General features: G+C 46.7%; 1 protein-coding gene and 1 long non-coding RNA gene across 3 annotated transcripts in view; one reads left to right on the top strand and one right to left on the bottom strand.

Annotated features, from left to right (window-relative positions):
- LOC146869773 (E3 ubiquitin-protein ligase TRIM39-like) overlaps window positions 1–20,316 on the top strand; it is a 171,713-nt gene that overhangs the window by 25,054 nt on the left and 126,343 nt on the right. The window lies entirely within an intron of this gene.
- Window positions 175–20,316, bottom strand: part of LOC146869774 (uncharacterized) — a 228,315-nt gene continuing 208,173 nt past the window's right edge. Inside the window, exon 4 of the long non-coding RNA XR_014966095.1 lies at window positions 175–2,467. This is a non-coding gene — a long non-coding RNA (uncharacterized LOC146869774). The remainder of the gene's footprint in view (window positions 2,468–20,316) is intronic.

Here is a 20,316-nt window from a genome sequence, read left to right on the forward strand (position 1 = left end):
TGTGGTCGGTTCTGCTGGAAAGCCAGGGACGTTGGCTCTGATCTTGTGCTTGAGTCTTATATATAGAAATACTTCCAAGGGAGTGATCCTTTTGCCGCCTAACAGTTCATGCTAGGTTTTAAATTGCCCCTCGTGGTATAGGACCCCCCCCCCCCACACCGTAAGGTTCCATTTTCGAAACATGTCACGGCATGCTGTTTCCTGAGTGAACGGCGCAACATATAAGTAAGGGAGTGGCATCAGTGGAGAGTATAGTATCAGTTTCCCCATTAGTTTGGACAGTCTCTGCCAGGCAGAGTTGGTGCAGCTGACGGTATGATGGGCAAACCCCACACCTGGAACTGTTTCCCAGGAAGGAGTGTGTGGGTGTGGGCCACATATATCCCTGTTCGACAGCCAAGTGCTTCATGAATGGGGGGATGAAGCCAGGAGGTTGTGTGGTGTGCCTGCGCACTGAGGAAATACAACTCCATGTCCGGAGCATCAAGTCCCCCTCTAGAGAAAGGCTATGTCGGGCTTTTCCACCCCACCCTGGGTAGTTTTCCACCCCATGCAAGTTTAATGAGCAGTGATTGAAGGATATTGAAAAAGGGACGGCCAGGATTGTAGTGTAGAAGCTGAAATAGAAATAATAAGGAATAATACAAATAACACAAGTCTCTGTCAGCACAACTGTTAGCAAGATTTATTTGGGAACAACAAATAATGCAAAAGTACGTGCAGCATGGAGGCAGACAATAAAGATACTGAATGCCCAAAGATGTGACGTTGGTGACCGCTTTTATAGGCCAAAACCACAAAGGATACGGCATCATCACATACGTAGCACAAATTAAGCCCTATCCATTTGACCAATTAGCAAAGGCCTAGATTGTGCTATACCTTTTAAGGTCCGAAATATACTGTTGCTAACCATGTGTCCCAAGTGGGCAGCTATGGGGACTTTCCACTGTAATGTAATCTATCAACGTTGGTACCTTCCCGGTAATTATTGCAACATAATAGAAAGGACCGGACATATTGCAAAATGTGCTATGCTGAAATGTCTGTGTCTACGTGAGCATCTTCCCTGTCACGTATTATTCTTGATCAAACCTTGTGTTACAAAAGCTGTGTCTCTGAAGCGAATGGAAAAGTACAAGCATTTTGTGCCCTGCTTTTCATGTCAACTTAGCAGGGCCCAAAAGCTTACAGCATTTGGTATCATACAAGAAAGATGGCTTCTACATTGCCCCATCTGATACCAAATCACTATCTTCTAACCCCTCACCTCCCTGCCGGCCAATGATGAACAGTATTTCAATGTCTTTTGCAAATATTATTATCAGCGCAGTCACTATTATCCCTGGGACTGGTGTCAATATGGCTCCTAACACTGATGGTCCTGTTCTGTCCATTCTTCTTGTACTTGGCATTGTTCCTTTCTTTCACTCGTTTAGTTAATGTCTCTGATAAGACCAGATCAGATCTCTTCTATTGCATAAATCACGCAATCCAAAATGTCAAGTCACATGTCTGCGATATCATGTGCTCTTTTTTTTTTATGTCCAAAAGTGGGGAACGAGATGTCTTGCAAGATCTGGTCTCTTAACCCACTCAATACGGAGTATTTGGCACAGTTAGTTCCACAACACTATTTAATTTTATTCCAGGACACAATGACCTCATATGAATTATTAGTTGTGACTCTTCTACCCTCACTTGTATAGATCTAAGCCTTCCAGATCTTGTTGCTGGCATTTGTCGTAATTGGGGTGTACTTAGGTAGTTACATACCCTTAACCAAGTGTTCAATTCAGTTCTTTGATGTTCCAAAGCCTTGTCCTTGATATCTAACTAGCGGGTGATGCACCGCTATGTGCCTAATTGGAGCATCACCAGCAACTCTAACTAGCAGGCTCTGCACCTCCTAGGTGTCTATTGGTGCAGACACCAGTCAACCATTTAGAAGAAAACGTTGGTGCCTTGATGGTGTACTGTCAGATGTTACTGGCACGTGACAGTTGGCACTCCCTTGGAAAGTAGCTGGTACAGACGTCTTTGGAGTGATGATACCCAGAGGAATGGGCTTGTTGTGCGCAGTACGTTACTGCCTCTGGTGTCTTCTGTTTTCTGTTGGAGGCCTAGCCTGCCCCGAGCAGGTGTCTGCCTCTTATTTCCCGTTGGTCTTGTCTTGCGTGGTGGATCGAATGTTGTACCTGCGAGGTGCCTCAGATGTCACTGGTGGTGCTGGTAGAGCTGGTTCTCTGCTGTCTCGTCCGTCTACTTTCTTGGTGTGGGAGCTGTGGATCCAGGATGTCAGCCCTTGTCACTTTACTGCTGTTGCTGTGTTGAGGATGATCTGATGAGGTCCCTTCCACCTTGGCTGGAGGCAGTGCCGTCGCGTGTGGGCCTTTACCCATATCCAGTCACCATGCTGCAGGTCATGTTGCGGTGGAGTTGTTGCCTCTGGAAGAGCCTGCAGAACCTGGTGGTGAAGATAACGTAAAGTCTCTGTTAATTTCTTGCAATAACATAAAAGCAGATCATCTGTAAATGATAGTGGGGCCGTGGACATATGGCCTGCAATGTTCATGGGGCGGTCAAACACTATCTCGAGGGTGCCGAGTTTGGTTACTCTATCTGGTGTGCTCCTCATTGCCAGCAGGGCTAGTGGTAGTGCATCTACCCATGAAAGTTCAGTTGATGCACACATTTTTCCAATCTTATTCTTCAACACCCCATTCATCCTCACCACCGCGCCCGCTGCAGGGGGGTGATAGGCGCAGTGTAGTTTCTGTGTGACCCCAAGTCCCTTACATATTCCCCCTATGACATGGGAAATGAACGCTGGCCCATTGTCGGAGCTCAGAAGGGCAGGTATTCCAAAGCGTGGGATAAGTTCCTGTAGGAGGCATTTGGCAACCGTATGTGCATCACTGTTCTTTGTTGGGTATGCTTCGGTCCACTTACTGAACATGCACACAATTACCAAAGCATGTTTGTACTTGTGGGTGGGGGGCATGTCTATGAAGTCCATCTGGAGGCTTTCAAATGGTCTGTGGGGAGGTGGGAAATGACCAGGTGCAGTTGGTGTGCCCTTTCCAGTATTGTATTGTGCGCAAACAGTGCATTGTCTGCAAAGTCTTTCTGCTATTTGGCGGAACTTGGAGTTGTACCAAAATTGGGAAAACAGTTTATTCATGCCATCTCGGCCAACATGTGAGAGATCGTGAAAAAGGCGTGTGATGGAAGGAAGCATTGCTGAGGGCAGGCATATCTTCCCATTGGCCCCTGTTCATAACCCCTCCTTTGTTTGCACACATTTTCCTTTGGCCCATTTCTCTTTTTCATCCTTCTCTACCTTCCTCTGAATATAAATTGGGTCAGAGTGTACTGAGTCACTGTTATCTTTAGTGTTCTTCTCACTTCTTGTTATTTGTACCATTGCTAACTGGCAGCCTGTCAGTGCTATTGTCTTTTCTTCCCCATCAATAAATGTGTTGCCCTTCGATACATACTCCTTTGATGATGTGTGCGCTGCACATTTTATTATAGCCACTTTGGATGGTCTTAGTAATGCTTGGAGGAGGCCACTGATCAACTGTGCATGTTATATTTGTTGGCCTCTGGGTGTGAGGAATACCCTCATGGAGAGAGAGGCAGAGAGACAAAATTTTAATAAACACAGAAGGTCACTGTTAATGCCAGACCTAATTAGGGGCCCAGTTATGAAATAAAGTGCACCCACGTCCTTTCATTAAGTGCAGATATACAACTGTTGTTAATTCACAAGACTTTACAGAAGTAGGCCAAGAAATAGTATTCCTAGAAAATATTTGTGAACTGCATTTAAGCATGAGCAAATATGCAGGTGTAGATCTGCTCATGCGAAAATCTGAGTGTTTGCAAGCTCACTTTTCCTCCAACCTTGGAAGAAGTATTATGTCTGCCATTTTCAGGAGTAAAAATCCAACCTGTCGCTAGTATTCTTACCATTACCTTCAGCCCCTGTATGTAGATCTGCGGAACGTGGCAGCATAAGGTAATAGTTAGTATTCAAACCCTACTATGGAAGGAGCCCTGGCATAATCAGAAATGCTATTTTAGAGATCTTATATAATGATATTGCTGCCATAATTTGTCGCCGCACTGCATGGCACAAAAGGGACAAGTGGTTTTTGTTACAGGACACCTATTCACAAACACCCCTAAAGACCCTGTACATTAAAAGACATTATAAATGTGTATACATTGTATCCTTAAAACATCATAATACGAAGCACAGTTATTCAATGTGCACTATCCTTTTGCCTTGGCATATACTCATTACTAAAGATCAATAAATAAACATAATATTGGTACTCTTTGTCCAATCCTTTGTAGCCCCTGGCGAATGCACTGCTTTAAAAAGCATTTTAGCGCATTACACCTTACAATATAATTCGTTATATTTCCTGCAACTCTGAAGAACCTAGAAATGAAAAACATTAATATACATACACAATATTTCTTTTAGATGCATACATAAAATAGTACTTCTCCTTGCTCCATTTAATTAGGCAAAACCCTTTAAGAGCTCAATATACCTAGTGCTATTCTATATGTGCTTGTGAGAATGGTGAGAAATGGGGAAAACAAGCCAGCTACCTAACATGACCTAATTGTGTTATCCTGGGCATTTCATTTTCATCTTAGCAACTTACAACATCTTTCTTAATAATGGGAACCCAGGCCACCCAGATCATTCATCTTTTAGCTCAATAGCTAATATGTTCAAATGCACACTTTTGAAAAACCAGCACTTGAACCAGGGACAATACCTATAAATGCATGGAAATAACCTGATGACTGGCAGGAGGGTCCTATGTTCCCCCTGTTTTTTAATTAAGTAGCCTTTGCGCAATGTAATGCAATCTTTTGTTCTTTAAAATAGCAAATGTCTCCTGTTGTAAATGACTCTGGGAGATGGGGTGGGGGACCTGTGGATAACATGGTGGTTTAGTCTTGGCGCAATGCCCAGAATCTGTGGCCAGCCCACGATCGTTATTTCAAAGCCAGTCCAAAAGAGTTTTCTTTAACTCTTTAATGTATCATATGTCTTATTAGTTCTATGTACCCTCTTCTTTGTTCTACACGTAATTTCAGAAAGTCGTTGGTAAAGGACATGAGATCTGCTCTGGACCATGGAACATGTACAAATGCCACTTTATTTTCATTTTCCCCAGGTGGAGTGTGCACATTTCACAGGGGCATTATCAATGTGGTGCGTTGTGGGCACTTGGAAAGAAATCAGGGAACGGAAATTTGGCTACATCCCAACTATAATATGGAGAGATGGGGCTGTTCCCGTATTTCATGTTTTTTTCTTAGGGCCGTGGCTTGCTGTTCATAAGCACAGTGGGCCTCAGGACCTTAGCCCATTAAGACGCGGTATTGTATTTTATTTTTCTGTGCATAATTTTAACGGCTCATTTTTCTTTCTGCAGAACTTGGAAGGCGCATAGGCTCGGTCCTGTCCCATTGTTATAAGAGAAGCAGTATTTGAAACATCCTGTCGACAGTTCTATTTCGTTAACTTCCCCATTTATGAGTTTGTGCACGAGAAATTTGCAAAAGGTCTGCTCATCATGGGACAGCTCGGCTTCTACAGAAGGGAATGTTGATGAACAAGTATAAAACTTTGGGTACAATGTTCATTTTCATTAACGCCACCCTACCGGCCAAAGACAATGGTAACGTGATCCATCTATCGATCCATGAGCTAGTAGTCATGATCGCTGTGCCATAATTAGCTCAGAGGGTGTTTCTCTATCCCTAGTAAGGACTACTCCTAGGTATTTTATTTCCTGAGCACACCAGCTCAGCGGGAAGTCAGGGGTGAATTGTGCAGTAGAGGGAGTTAGTGGAAATATTTGAGATTTAGTCCAGTTCAGACGTATACCCGCGATCTTGCCAAACTTTATAAATTCCCAGAGAATCCTGTTGAGGCTGATGCTGGGATCCCGCAGATATACGCTGACGATATCACTTTATAACGATATCAAAATCTAACATGAGGGTTATTGGATGGCATATTGCCTATAGTGCTGTCTGACTTTTAGCTGCTAGGGGTTCGACGGATATAGCAAAAAGTAGCTTGGATAACGGGCAGCCCTGCCGTGTGCCTCGTGTAATGATAATCGGTTCCGAGTATGATCTGCTAACCTGCACTATTGCTTTGGGGTTGGTGTATAGTAGCCTTATCCATTTGAGGAAGGGCAAGGGTAGCCCCATCCTGACTAGTATGGCAAACATGTACCCCTATTCGAGAGATTCAAACACTTTTGTAGCATCCAAGAAGATTCCTGCTGCAGAGATGTCCGGGTCTATGTCATGTAACATGCGAAAGTTGTTCTTAAATTATGGGAGGTGGTCCTCCCTGGCACAAACCCTGCCTGGTCCGGGAGGACCAGTCCCTCCATTGGCAGTGATAGCCTATTGGCTATAATTTTGTCAAGTATTTTAGTGTCACATTTAATTAACGATAAGGGCCTATAGGCGTCACAGTTGGAGGCTATTTTACCTGGTTTAAGTAACAAGATTATCATAGCCTGGCGCATCGATGGCGGGAGGATGTCTAACTCTCTGGCTTCTTCAAAAACTTGTTTGAGTATCGGGACTAACTGCTCGATATAACATTTATAAAAGTCTGCAGGCAGCCCGTCAGGCACAGGGGCCCTGCCTCATCGCAGACCATTATAGCTGCACGTATCTCGTCCTCTTCAAATTCCACCCATTGAAACTCTCTGCTAGAGTCATTTATCCACCCCAGTGCAGTGTCCCCAAAATAAGATGCTACATCTGGTATGCCATTCTCTCTAGTACAATATAGCTCTGCATAGCAGTTGGAGAATATCTCAAGTATTTTTTCAGAATCGGTATGTCTGTTCCCTCCGCTGTCTGTTATTTCCAATATTTGGTGACAAATCAAGGGACTCTGGTAGTTCCGCGTGAGCCCTGCCTGGGCACTCTCCCTCTCCATAAGCTCAGGCCGCGTGGTATTTCAAGCAAAATTTGGACTCCCGTTCGGCTTCATCTGCGTATTCTGTTAGGAGCTCTCTGAGCCTAGCGCTAAGTGTTCGATCAGGGGTGGATGCAATTGCCTCTTCTATTTTTTTTTTTATTTCAGTCTCTATTATGTGTCGAGTGCCCCAGATAGATTTAAGAATCGCCCCTGCTTTTTGTAATGCACAGTCCCCTAATTGTAACCTTGAAGCTCTTAAAGACACATGACAATGTCGTAACACTACCAACATTGCGCGGAAAGAATTCCGTGATCTCCTGGCAGATTTCCTCGCAAAAAGCTGTGTCCAGCACGGCCGTGGGCTGGAGCCTCCACAACCGATAAGGGAAGGTCCTCCCCAGCGGGGAGAGTTTTTCAAAAGAACAGAGGAGTGATTGGAGAGGGTCCGTGCAAGGTGCATTGACTCCCTTAGCCACGTGTTTAGCCCTGTAGTGCCCTCCTTGTGTGCAGGGTGGAGGGCTCACCATGCGTCAAGTAGGTGGTGATCGACCATAATGTCTGAAAGGTGTTTGGTTGCCTGGGGGTGTGAAAGAGTATGTGTCGGGGAGCGATCCATCCTAGGGTCTAGAGACCAGTTGAAATCTCCACCCATTACTATGAACGTGGAACGTATTTCTAAGATGCGCCCCCAGAGGCCCACAATAAAATCCGGATCATCAAGATTGGGTGCATAGCAGCAAATCAAAGTCACTGTGTGACCGGCAAGCCTATCCCACATAATGCAGTACCTGCCTTGGGCATCCTGTAGCTGTCCTATTGGACAATAGTCCACCCAAATCTGACTAGAATAGCTGTGCCCCGTGCGTATGTGGAGGAGGAAGAGAAGCCGCTATACCCCACCCATTTCTTGCAAAATGTAGCCGGGATTCGCGTGTTGAGATGCGTCTCTTGTATCATAGCTATTTGGATCTTGTGTCATACTAGATATCCCAGTACCAGCCTACGTTTGCGTGGGTTCCCAAGGCCGCGCACATTCCATGTTAGGCAGTGAATTAAGAGAGCCCTGTCTGGAGTATCAGCGGCTGGAACCCCTTGGGAATGGCAGTGGGGACGAGAGTGCATTTCTTAGCCATATTGTATCATAACTAGACTGTGAAATCAAGCATATACGGTTATATACATGTAATGCTATGCAGTGAAATTCTTCTCCGGTTAAAAAAAAGGAAACTTACCCCACCCACACCTGCAGGCCAACCCCACAGGTGAATGCATACCCACCCTTCCCAAAATTATAAAGACTGTAATAGGCACCCAACATGATGCAAAGTGACGCTAAAGGCAGCATATTATAGGGCCTCCGTTTCGAACTGGGGGGGGGGTAGATTCCCACTGGGTATATGCGCCAGAGGGACCGTTAGCGCACCTCGCAGCAGCAAGGGAGCCCAGGAGATCATTATTCTAAGGCAAATATGACGTATCAGTAGATAATTATACCTGGCATATCGTCGTATGCATGCATGGGATCTTATATGTTCAGTGTGCCGACACGCAGCTCATACTAACCAGTCAATTATACAAAACAGTTAGGTTTTGGTTGCATGTCACCTTCACTACTCATCTGGGGCTGGGGAAGGCCCTCCGGAACATCCGCTCTCATCTCGAGGAGCAGGCGATGGTCGCAGGGCAGTTTTCAAAAAGTCCTGAGCCTGCTGTGGGTTGTGAAACACATGCGGCTCACCACAATGAAAGACCCTCAATCTGGCAGGATATAGCATGGAATATTGTATATTGGCCAGCTGTAACCTTAACTTAACTATGAGGAATTTTTTCCGTGCCTCTTGCACCACCAGAGTGAAGTCCGGGTATATTGAAATTTCGTTTCCTTCGTTGACAACTCTTGTCTTTCCCTGGCCAAGCGCAGTGTAGTGTCCCGGTCTTTATAATTAAGTAAGCGTGCCAAAATCGGTCAGGGGAAGCGACCCCCGGGGTGGCCTTGGAGCCAAGGAACGATGTGCTCTCTCGACCACCAGGACCCTGGAGAAGGCCTCCGCGCTAAACAGGTCTAGCAGGAGTTTCTCAGTGTAGTCCTCCATGCGTCCGGTGGCTGTGGATTTCGGTATCCCCACAAAACGCAAGTTATTCCTGCGCGAAGTGCTTCCAAGTCCTCATTTTTGGCAGCGATGACCTTTAGTTGCTTCTCCATACCCAGGACTTTCTCATTGCTGGCCGTGGAGCAATCTTCTATTGCAGAGATGCTCTGTTCAGTTTTGGAGATGCGACCATCGTGTTTTTCTAGCTTTTGTGCAATGAAGTCCATGCTACTATTCATTGCATCCATTTTAGATTCAATTGACGTCAGACTTTGTTGCATGGTCAGTAATAGTGCCTTAATGTCCGAGTCTTGTGACGAGGTAGAGGCAGGGGCACCCTCCTCCCTTTGTGTTGCCACATCTTCTGGGCCATCCAGTGCATTTTTCCGGGTGGAGAACTGGAGCTTGGACTGCTTGCCCACCCATGTTGATCCCAGCCATGTGACAGGAGAGGCTCTAGATGTATAATAGTGGAGGCTTCAGATGTAGCTTATGTGCCCCACAGAGAGGGGATTAGACAGACTTGGTCGGAGCTGCTTGCCTCCCACAGCAAGGATTCAGTACTTGGGTGTAGGTGTACAACTGCGGGGTATATTTAACAGGTTCACCTGCGTCCATCACACAGCTTGCGTTCCTTCGTAGTGCCTCAATAAGGCCCGGTTTAGGCCGCCACTCGTGCAGACGGCGTCAGAAACTGCCTGCGTCCCCTGGTAAGCAAGAGATCATGCCGCAGCCACGGCAGAATACGCCCCCCGGCGAGAGCCAAACTCTCCCACAAGCCCCGTTGCCCAACATACTGGTATCTGGCCTGGAAAGTGCGCTGCTCCAGCAAAGCCTCTGATGGTAAATTAATTTTAACTTGTGGCCAATTGCAGCTCTATACCGCTATTCATTATGGAGCCGCTCCCACGGAGAGTGTGCAGTCCCGCGGTGCCCCTGAGCAGGCGCGCAGCCTCACCGCACTGGCACCTCCTGCCCAGTGTTGTGCTTCTCCGCAGTGCGGTGCCAGCGCGCCTGAGTTAGTCCGCCCGGCAGCGTCCTTCGCTATACGTGACGTCACCGTTGGCTGTTCTTGGAGCCCGGCAGGGCCTACGCAGTGGATCAACGGCCGCAGAGGAGCCCAGCCTCCGGCAGCGTGATCCGTCCAGCTCGCGTGGCTCCTGCCTGCAGTCTGCAGGGGCCGCTCTCTAGTCTCGGGCAGCCGGCCGCCCCAGTCAGCGGCTCTGTCGGTGTACCCTCTAGATTCTCAGCGGCAGAAGGTAAGTGCATAGCTGACTCACCAGGCAGCAAATCTCACAATTTGGCAGTCGTTTTCAGACAGGGTGTTGGGCTCAGGTGCTCAATTACTGGCCCCACTGGTTGCCGCTCTCAGCGCCATTGCCAATTCGCAATCTCTCCGCACTTTGTCTTCCTGGGGGTTTCGCATCAGCGCGGGGTACGGGAGGAGCAAAGACCGCAGATACAACACTCATTGCAGCGGTCATGGCCTGCAGCAGGTTAGAGTGGTTAGAGCCACGCTGTCTGTCATCTTGCTTCGCATCGCGGGTCTCCGCACGACATCTGTCTTATTATGGCTGTAATGACTTTCTCGCAATTCGCATGCGGCAATTGGGATGTCAGCAGCATCCTATTGCATTATCCACACTTATTGCGTATTTTGCTGCCTTATAGGTGTCCGATTATGTCGGATGCAGCTCCCGGGCTGACTGAGCCTCCCTAGGGTGTGGCCATCTTATCTGCTGGCCCTCTAGCGGCCCCCATACATGTCCTACTTTGTAAATATCATGCACCCTACCCTATTGGAATTTAGGACCTAATTTAGGGGTGACTTATAAGAATTAAAAAGGACAGTTCAGGCCTTGCAAAAGGTCTATTTTGTAATGTCGAAACTATAGTTTTAAACTGCACTACGGGCTGCAACGGGAGGCCTGAGACATGGTTTACAGCTCTGCTTTAGTGGGTGGCACAATGAGTGCTGCAGCCCACAAGTAGCATCTTATTGAAAGACCCAGGGTATATGTAGTACCCTGTACTGGATACTTGCAAGTAAAGTAAATGTACCAATCCGGAGTATGTTTGGGAGGGAGAACACAAGCACTTTACCATTGGTTAACAGGAGTAAAGTACAGAGGTTTACAGCCAACAAAAAGAAAATAAGTTCAGCAAAAGAAAGGAACCATTGAGATGTTATTAGCTTTAGTAAAAAAGTCAAACATAGAGAAAAAACTACAGTATGCAGTTACAAAGGCATCGACATATCACTTTAGAGCAACCCTGTAAATCTGTTGTCTGAGAACAACAAGTCCTCTTTTCTTGCAGGAGCAGATCAAGAACCTTAAAATATAGGAACAGTAACCATAATAATTGAGAAAGGCATTAATAGAGTAAAAAGGTCTCTAGTGAAATCCACAAAACAAAGACTACGCAGGGTTGCGCAGAAAAGCCAGTAGCACCAAAGCCCTCCTGATTGGAGAAGAACTGATCACGAGTTGAACAGCGGTGCCTTCCTAGGGGGATCTATGGATTTTAAATCTTTTTATTTTTTTATTTTATTTTTTAAACGTCTGGTTTATGATTGAGACAGGCAATATAGGAAAGAAAAGGGGAGATTAAAAACGCAAATGCGGTGGGATTATACTCCCCTCATTAATAGATTCAAGACTTTCTTTCAGCTAAGACACTCTGCATTGCATTTCAAGACTGGAGGCTGCTACCATGCTGGTTTGAAGCACAGCAACTACTGAATAAGCAACAATAGACTTAAATATAATCAAAAATAAGCCCCAAAGAATGAGGTGTCGGTGCCTTGCAAATTTATGGTCCAGTTGGCCCAGCGAGCAAAGTAGGGAAAGAAACGGGTTTGTGAGGAGATCTAAATGGAATCACTAGGTGAGATAAGGAGGACGTTCTCAAATTTTTGGTTTTAGCAATATATTCTTGAAAACAATTTCCCACATAGAGTTTAGGCTGAGAATGAAAATAGGGATCGAAAATAGACATTTGTTTTGGTTCTTTTGCGAATCTGGAAATTTACACTCAATTGTGATATACGGACCACAATTCATGCTAAAAGCCTGGGGAAAAAAGTGGATTGAGTTGAAACTTTAGTTATCTCCTTTTTTATGAGCGAAACGATCTCTTTTGGAAGTTGAAGAATTGATTCGTCTGAGTCTATTATGAAACCCAGAAACTCCATCTATTGGGCAGGTTGTAATGCAGGTTTATCTTTGTTGATAAGGAATCCCAGATGCTAGATTTGTTAGTTTAGGTAACATGTCTTTGTCTTGAGCTGAAAGGCGAAAGTAGTTTGGTGTGCTCTGATGTGGTTTATGACCGGTTTTATGACCATTGGTGAAACACCAAGGTGACGAAGAAAGACCGACGGGTAGTCTTTTGAACTGGAAAATATGTGTCTCATTCACTTTATTACTCATGAACCTCTTGAGTCATTAATAGCTCTTGCTCTTTGGGAAAAGAAAGAGAAGGAGGTATTACATTTTTAACCGGCGTGGCATAAAGCTTATAAAGTAAAGTACTCACCTGGGTTTTGGGATCTGCTATTCATGAAACCACAATGTCTGAAACCTCTATTTCTCGGAGGGTAAAATTGCTGTCTTAAGTCTAGTTGCCATTCGAAGGAGCCTCTAGTTTGGGTGCATCCACCTATTGAGGCATAACGGCCAGCAAAGTGGCTCCTGTCTCTGCCGGCCCTGCCATAAAACCCAATGCCCAAAATAAAATCTTTAGGAGTAAGCTCTTGCACCGTTCTTGAGCCATAGCCGAATTGGCATTGCCTAAGATACAGATCACTCTCTGCACACAATACAATTTGTTAAGGATCCACTTGTGTGCCCTCAATTCTTGCATCTGCTAAATTCAGGATTTTGTTAAGAAGACCAGTAAAATCCCCTTCTTAGCAATTAGTCGATGTTCTATCTATCTACTTTTTTAGGTCCGCCAGCGAGATCTATTGTTGCTGACTTGCCTCGGAAGTGGGACAGGAGATGGGCACGCGCAAGGCTTTTGGCGGATTTGAGCCGGTGTACGTGCACGTGAACACGCATGTGCACACACGCGATGTGCACATCTCCTGTCCCGCTTCCGACCACATGCCAGCTCCGTTGGAGTGGCCCGCTCCAAGATGGGGCCGCTCAGAATTGCAAAAGTACACTTTGCGCCAACAATAGCCCACACGGAGCCCCCCCAGCCCTTCTTCACTCACAGGCTGCTCTTCTGGGGGGGGGGGGCTCCTCCTCGCGGCTGCAGCACTTCTATTGCAGGGCTTCCCTGCACTCCTGGGAGCCCCGCGCTGCTGTGGTCAGCCTCGGCCGCCGCATTCTTCACCCGGACCCCCTCCTGGGACCCGGGGCTTCTCTTCACTCCGGCCGCCACCGCGGGGCTCTCCCTTCAGCATGGGAGCCCCGCGTTAGCACGGCACGCCGGTTTCTGTTTTTGCAGGAGCAGGCCCCGCCCACGTCCCGGGCAAGGGCGCCTGACTTCCGGCTTGTCTGTACAAGGGAGCGGTGCTGGCCAAGTTTCCAAGGGAGAGAAAAAGTGAGAATGGTTTTTCCACCGGTAAGAAGAGGACTGGTGTGAAGTTTGTGATTTAATTAAACACGTTTTATCCCGCCTTCTTACCACCTGTTGGTAAACCGACGTTTTCTTAGGATCAGGTTTAATATGGCGCAGAGCACTGCACTCCTTTATTGCCGCGAAGCCTGACGTTCAGCTGATGTGGGGAGGACGGGGGTCATTGAAGGCAGCAGTATCTCCAAAACTATCGGTCTCACGATTTACAGGAATGAGAGGCCTCTTTAAAAAAAATTCTCCTTAGCTGTTTGTCTTTGTGTTGTCCGTGTTTGTTGAAATGCAACCTTTGAGAAGGCCAGAGATTCCCTCAGCACAGTCCCTTCTAATGTCAGGCCAGCACTCCATATCCGGGGGGCGCTCGGAGGCGCGTGCACATTCCCTTTAAAGCGCTGCTAGTTTCTCGGGATTCCAGTGGCTGGTATGAGTGTACAGCCCACCGAATGTAAACCACCTATTGTTTCGCTTCCACCTATAGGAGGTAGTGAAGTGGAGCTGTTTGGGCATGCTTTTTAAAAATTTTATTTATTCTATATAAACAAGTCTGTTTGTTTTGTTGTTTTTTTTACTTTTACTAAGGAGCATACACGTTTTACAGTAAAATGTTCTGTGATGAAAGATGCAGCATCGTTCAAATGAGGCTCATAGCCTTGAGCAGTAAGTCTCTCGACTGGTAAACACTGGCGCTTCTTCTGTGTTTACTTATATAACGTGAAAGCAAAGCATGGGGCGCTTGTAAAGAACAAGCATTGCGTTTGCAATGCAATAGGTCTTGCATTTTGGAAACTTTGACCTATTGGTATTGTAAAGGACAATGCTTTTTATTATTCCAGGTTTTTAAACACATACATGAAATGGCATTGTCATTTACAATGCCAATAGCTCAAAATCTCGCAATTGCGAGACCTATTGCATTGCAAATACTTGTTGGGATTGTTACACAATTTGGATCTATTTTTGAGTAGCAGTTAAGTTATTAGGTAACAAGGGCAATGGACATTCAGACCGGAGTCTGTTAAGAGATATCTTATCCAAAGTTTTTCTCAATTTAGGTAGCACATAGTATGATAGATACTCATATGAAAGTTGGGTGAGTTATTAGAATGAGGTAATACAAAGGTTGACCTTAGAATTCAAGGAGTGTATTGCATATAAAATTACAATTTGAGGAAGAAGTAGACTCTTGCAATTCATTAAGAGAAGTTTTTCCCCCTACGCCCCCTTTTCCAGAGGCCCAGGGCAGATCGTTCTGTCTAGATCATCTTTATCCATATCATTATCTGTGTCACCGAAATCTTTATCCATTGCATGTAACTACAACATGAATTGGTTATTTAATTTTGTGAGCCTGATTACCAACCTCAGAAAGAGGTTCTAAGTTCGAAGAGTCTTTGTGTTTAACCATTTGTTCTAAATTGATTTTTTGTTTTTTAAACAAATTGTATTGATTTCGGGTAGAAAATACAGTGTCCAAGCGATAAGGGACATACACATCATGATAAAATAAATTCAATGCAATCATTAGTCCCCATCTACTCTTAAACAGTCTGAGAAAAGTAAAAACACTTTACCATAACATTGTTATTAACCTATTACTATCAGTACCCCATATTATATAGCATTAACAATCTAGGGGCCAGATGTACGACCATTGTGATTTGCGACTCGCAAATTGCGACAAATTTCGAGTCGCAAATCACAATGTACAACAGTCACAAATTGCATGCCTCATGAATTTTAATGAGGCACCTGCTATTTGCGACCCAATTGGGAATGGCTGGCCCTCCCAGGTATGGTGGCCTACTGGGCTCAGCAGATCTCCATGTATCTGACTGCTTCTAAATAAAGCAGTTTTAAAAAAAAAAATGCAGCCCGTTTTCCTTAAAGGAAAATGAAATGCATTTAAAAAAAGAAAAATGAAACGTTTTCGTTTCATTTTTTAAGGGTAAGTAGTGGTCCCTGGGACCACTGCCTGCCCCTAAATCATATTTTCCCCTGTATTCACAAAGGGGAAAGGGGCCCCTGGGGACCCCTTCCAGTTTGCGAGTGCTTTACAACTCTTCTGAGAAGGGTGGTAAACCGTGACTGTTTTGCAATTGCGTTCGGAAAAACTGTCCTACATAGTGCGCAGACTCGCTATTAGGAAGGGACGCCCTTTGAACACCACTTCCTAATAGTGAGTCGCTAATCGTATTTAGCGAGTCGCAAATGATTTGCGAATCGCTAAATAGGGTTAGTACATCTGGCCCATTTGTTTTTTGCATGCGCAAATGGGTCGCAAACCCGTTTGCGCATGCAAAAAAAGTCGTACATCTGGCCCTAGATCTCGCATCATGCTAATTGTGCTGTTTAATATGCTATACATTCAATTATCTTACACATGTATTGTTTCCTCGCCATCCAACTGGCCTTCTATGTCTCAAATTATGAGGCATATTCTCAAGGATTTATCGCTGAGTTATCGGCACTTTATCACACTCAGTTGCGATAAATTTACCGCCCCATTCACAAGTTCGTGCAAACAGCCGATACCACCAGATTACCTGTGACAGCAGCCGCGAAAAACATCACCACGGATGACCCCGGCAACTATCGCTAATGAGATGAAGAGTAGGCATTCCCGAGCAAAAAGCCGCGACAACACCACACCTCAATGTTCTCAAAGACCAGCCAGATCGGTGATGAGAACACAAAACATGCAATAAGGCGCATTAATAGCAGGAAATTTACACCTGCTCTGACCTGGTGCAAAGTCGGACTACAACCTGCACCATCAAAGGGAGCCCAGCCCAGAGCCACAACTGAAGAACAACAGATGCAGCTCGGACACCCATGAGGGCCACAACACCCACCGCCACCCACCCCCGTAACATTACCACATCCCCCTCTCCCCCCCCCCGGGCCACACCCTGTGTACCCCCCACCTCCCCTGGACCAAGAGAATGCACATCAACGTCACGAAATCATGAACAAAATCATTCACCTGATGCCTCCGAATCACAACAACTAACGGTCATGTGAGTACAGAAAAAGTAGAATCAATCATTCCCCATTGAGAGTCCAAACAAAATATCACAATCAAATTTCACACCAAACAACTATTTGGAAGAGTCATGGCGGGTCATCCCTGGACAATCTGCAAGTGACAGCATGTAAGACAATATCCCAGATAAGAAGGTGTGTCAGGCACTCATCAAAGGACAGAGAGAGAGAAAGAGCGAGAGACTGAACAAGGAGCGCAAGGAAAATCGTGCCCTTGGCACATACATGGGAACTGTTGCGTGTGTCTCGCAATTGGTGCACCAAAATCTAAGGCCTGGTAACAATTTCAGCAGTAGTCAGACTAAAATTAGGCATGAAAGCTCCTTTGTCTCAATACACAAGGCGGAAGGACATCCGAACCTCCAACCTTGGTCTCCAATGCATCCAGCACCCCCTGAGTGAGAGATCATACCAGACTCTGGCGACTCCCACACCACGAACTACACTAATGAAAGAGCAACTTGTCCACACCCCATACACACTTGTCCCTACTCGAGCTACAACTGCATGGCATGCCCCCAACACATCGGTAAAGAAGACAACCCATACGTCCAAACGTTGAACACACATACGAATCATTACTCTGAGCTGTGGCATATCGTCCACAGAACTGCTGCCGGTCTGAGGAGTGCCGGTGGTACGAGACCAACAAAAGCAATGGCAGGTTAATCCCGGGCACATGCACAACCCCAGTTACGTGGAACTATACCGTGCACGAATGCTGCATCTGTTGGGAGCTCTGCCAATGGCAGTTTTGCGAATCAGTTACTGTCTGAGTTTCCCGCTTGCGTACGTCACATGCGTCCAGCCATGGTTCCACTGTCGATCATGCACATTCGAGTGGCCCATAGAAGTCTGCCTATCCAACACAACGGTAGCTGAACTGGATTACGACTTGTGTGTGCGACCCCTGTTGGCCCACGAACAGGAGTGCAACCGGGATACCCGGGCAGGGGATGCCTTGATAAGTGGTGTCTGTGCGGGCCACAGTGGATGGGAGATTGCACAAGTCATCGTGTGCAGTGACCACATCGAGGCGCTCCCCTATTGGGCTGTGTTGCGGATTGGTGAAACTGCGTGGTCGGAGCACATCTGTCCGGACCAGTTAGGATTGGCTCTCCCTCGTGTTCCTTGATTTCGAGAACGACGTACTTCTGGAACTGATTGCCTATGAAGGATCGCTCGCATTCATGGACGAGTAACTACGTTCCTGCAGCCACAACTGATTGACACCCAGAGCACAGGTCCCAACATTGTGTTGCATCGTGGAGGAATGGTCCCATAAGCCAGTACAACAGTGGACATGTCTGTATTTGCTCGGACTCAGAATGCATGTGCATGCACCTACGCGTGTTGTCACACACCTGTGCAAGGTGCTGCAGCCCCATGGGCGGAGCTGCACAGCGTCGTTTGGCAAAGTTCCTAAATCTGACAAACTGGGAGAGAGACTACACACATGGCAATGTAGCGCGACATGTGACCTTGTTGGTCCCTTTCACCTGCTCACTGTCAGCAGAGCACACAGTCGGCGCAGTCCGGTGGTACAGCTCCATGCTGATCCCATTGGCTGTGAGTTGTATCCCCTGACACGGGGCAATGAGCTGACGCCAAACATCACATGACTCGACCAGCAAGGCAATGTGGGCTGAGACCGTTGCCAACCTTAAGGATATGTGTTCATTTTAGCCACCCCATTTCTTGCACCTCGACTTGTTCACATTCTGCCTGTAAGTGTCTTAAGCATTTGTCTGCCTGTTGTGGCCCATCACTTGCCAGTACTGACACGCACATGCTAATAAAGCCTACGCAACTTTACCAGTGTACAACTGTGATGAGTGTTGATTAGTATGACAAATCGTGTGCCTCAATGAGCATTGTCCGTACACAGGGAGGGACAGACTGCCCCTGGTACATAGGTGGTGAATCCCTATTGGCAGCTCCACCACTGTGAGCCACACAATATGTTTGGGATAGTTGCTGGTAGACCTGTGCTCTTACGTGTCTTCAGCAATGTGAGTATGATGTCCAACTTCTTGCCATGTGGATCAATATGATCCACTAAAACAGACTGAGTACATCAAGCGAAGTGATGTTCTGTAGCCACATGCGATGGGGGACACTACTTCAGGCGGGCTACCGATTCTAACAGTTACACACAGACGCCTATATAATAAATGGACGTGGGGCTACGTTGGGGGATGCAAGATTGTTGTTCATGTACAATGAGGCCACAGCTAGTTCACACCCTCACAGTCATCTAATTGACCATGTGGGTCAGGCTCAAACATGCGCATTGATGACATTTACCAGGGTGTACCTTTTAGTGCAATTAACGTCCCAACATTCATCCATACTTGTACACGTGAGTGAACATAGACATGACACATCTGTGTGATTTGGAATGTTTTATTCACGTTCTGGGGAGTCTCGGAGATGGACGGGTTGCCAGTTCAAGCCCACATTAAGTGGTTGCCCAGTGGTGGGCCAACCAGAGTCCTTGGGGGAATTCAAAGTTAATCTGAAGAGGAAAAGTACAGTCCTCGGCTGGATTGCTGTGTCATTGGTACAAGAGCAGATATGGCAGACCATGTCGGGGTCCAGGTGAATGTCGCAGTGTGTTCCAGGGGACAGTGGAAGGTGTTGTTCCAGGGCATGATGCACAGGGTTGAACCATGCAGGGACAGGCCATGTGGCGGGTACGGATGCTACTGCCTCCTTCCTCACACAGTCATTACCCTACACATCTTACTCCTCTGAGATGTCTTCTGTGTCCAGTGTGTCAGGTGTGTGTGGTGGTGTTATGGCCGCATCACTGTGTGCCAATGACACATCAGGGGGTGGAGATATGTGTGTCGAAGTTCCTGCAGCAGTCATCTGGTACAGGCTCTGTGGCAGCAGTGTCAAGATGAGGATCTGCAAGGCCTGGAAGATCCCAGCTACATGTTGCTGGCGTTCAGCCCTACTTCCAGCCTCCATCCGCTCCATGTTCTCCATTGTCCTCCGCATCTGTGCCAACTCTGTGCCGTCATCGCTGGAGCCTGTCTGACTACACAGTTCTTGTATCCGAGTAATGACCCCAGTGAGGTCAGCCAAGGATTGTCGGTGAGCGTGGTGCGGATAGGGGGTGTCCGTTAGGGACTGTACGTGGTCCCTGATGGGACTCGGACACCCACGTATAGCATCAAGTTTGGCTGCCACGAGGTCGAAACCCACCCGCAGCTGATCAGCCAACTCCTCCTGGCACGCTAACGTTGGAATTCCATGTGTTGGTCATGGTGGTCCTGTGGGCCATCCTTGGTTAGTGTGTGCTTCCTGCTGTGTGGTCTGTCCAGGGTGTGGGCTCACCGCGATGCAGCTGGGCTGCCCTGCTCCTGGGGATGGGGTGCAGAGGCTGTCCACGAGCCATTGGAGGGTGTCTGGGCAAATGTGCAGGGCATCCTCTTCATCATCACTGTAGAGATGTGTGGTCTGCTCTGCAGGAGGTGTTGATTGTCCCTCTGCAATGGTAAGGGGAGATGTGGGTTAACAGTGTGTTCCATGTATGTTCACACATTGTACATGTTTACATGCAGACTGCATGACAATGTACATTATGACTGTTTTGGAGGAGCC

Source organism: Triturus cristatus, chromosome 1_1 (assembly GCF_964204655.1).
Source record: "Triturus cristatus chromosome 1_1, aTriCri1.1, whole genome shotgun sequence".
In the NCBI taxonomy this organism is placed as follows: Eukaryota; Metazoa; Chordata; class Amphibia; order Caudata; family Salamandridae; genus Triturus; species Triturus cristatus.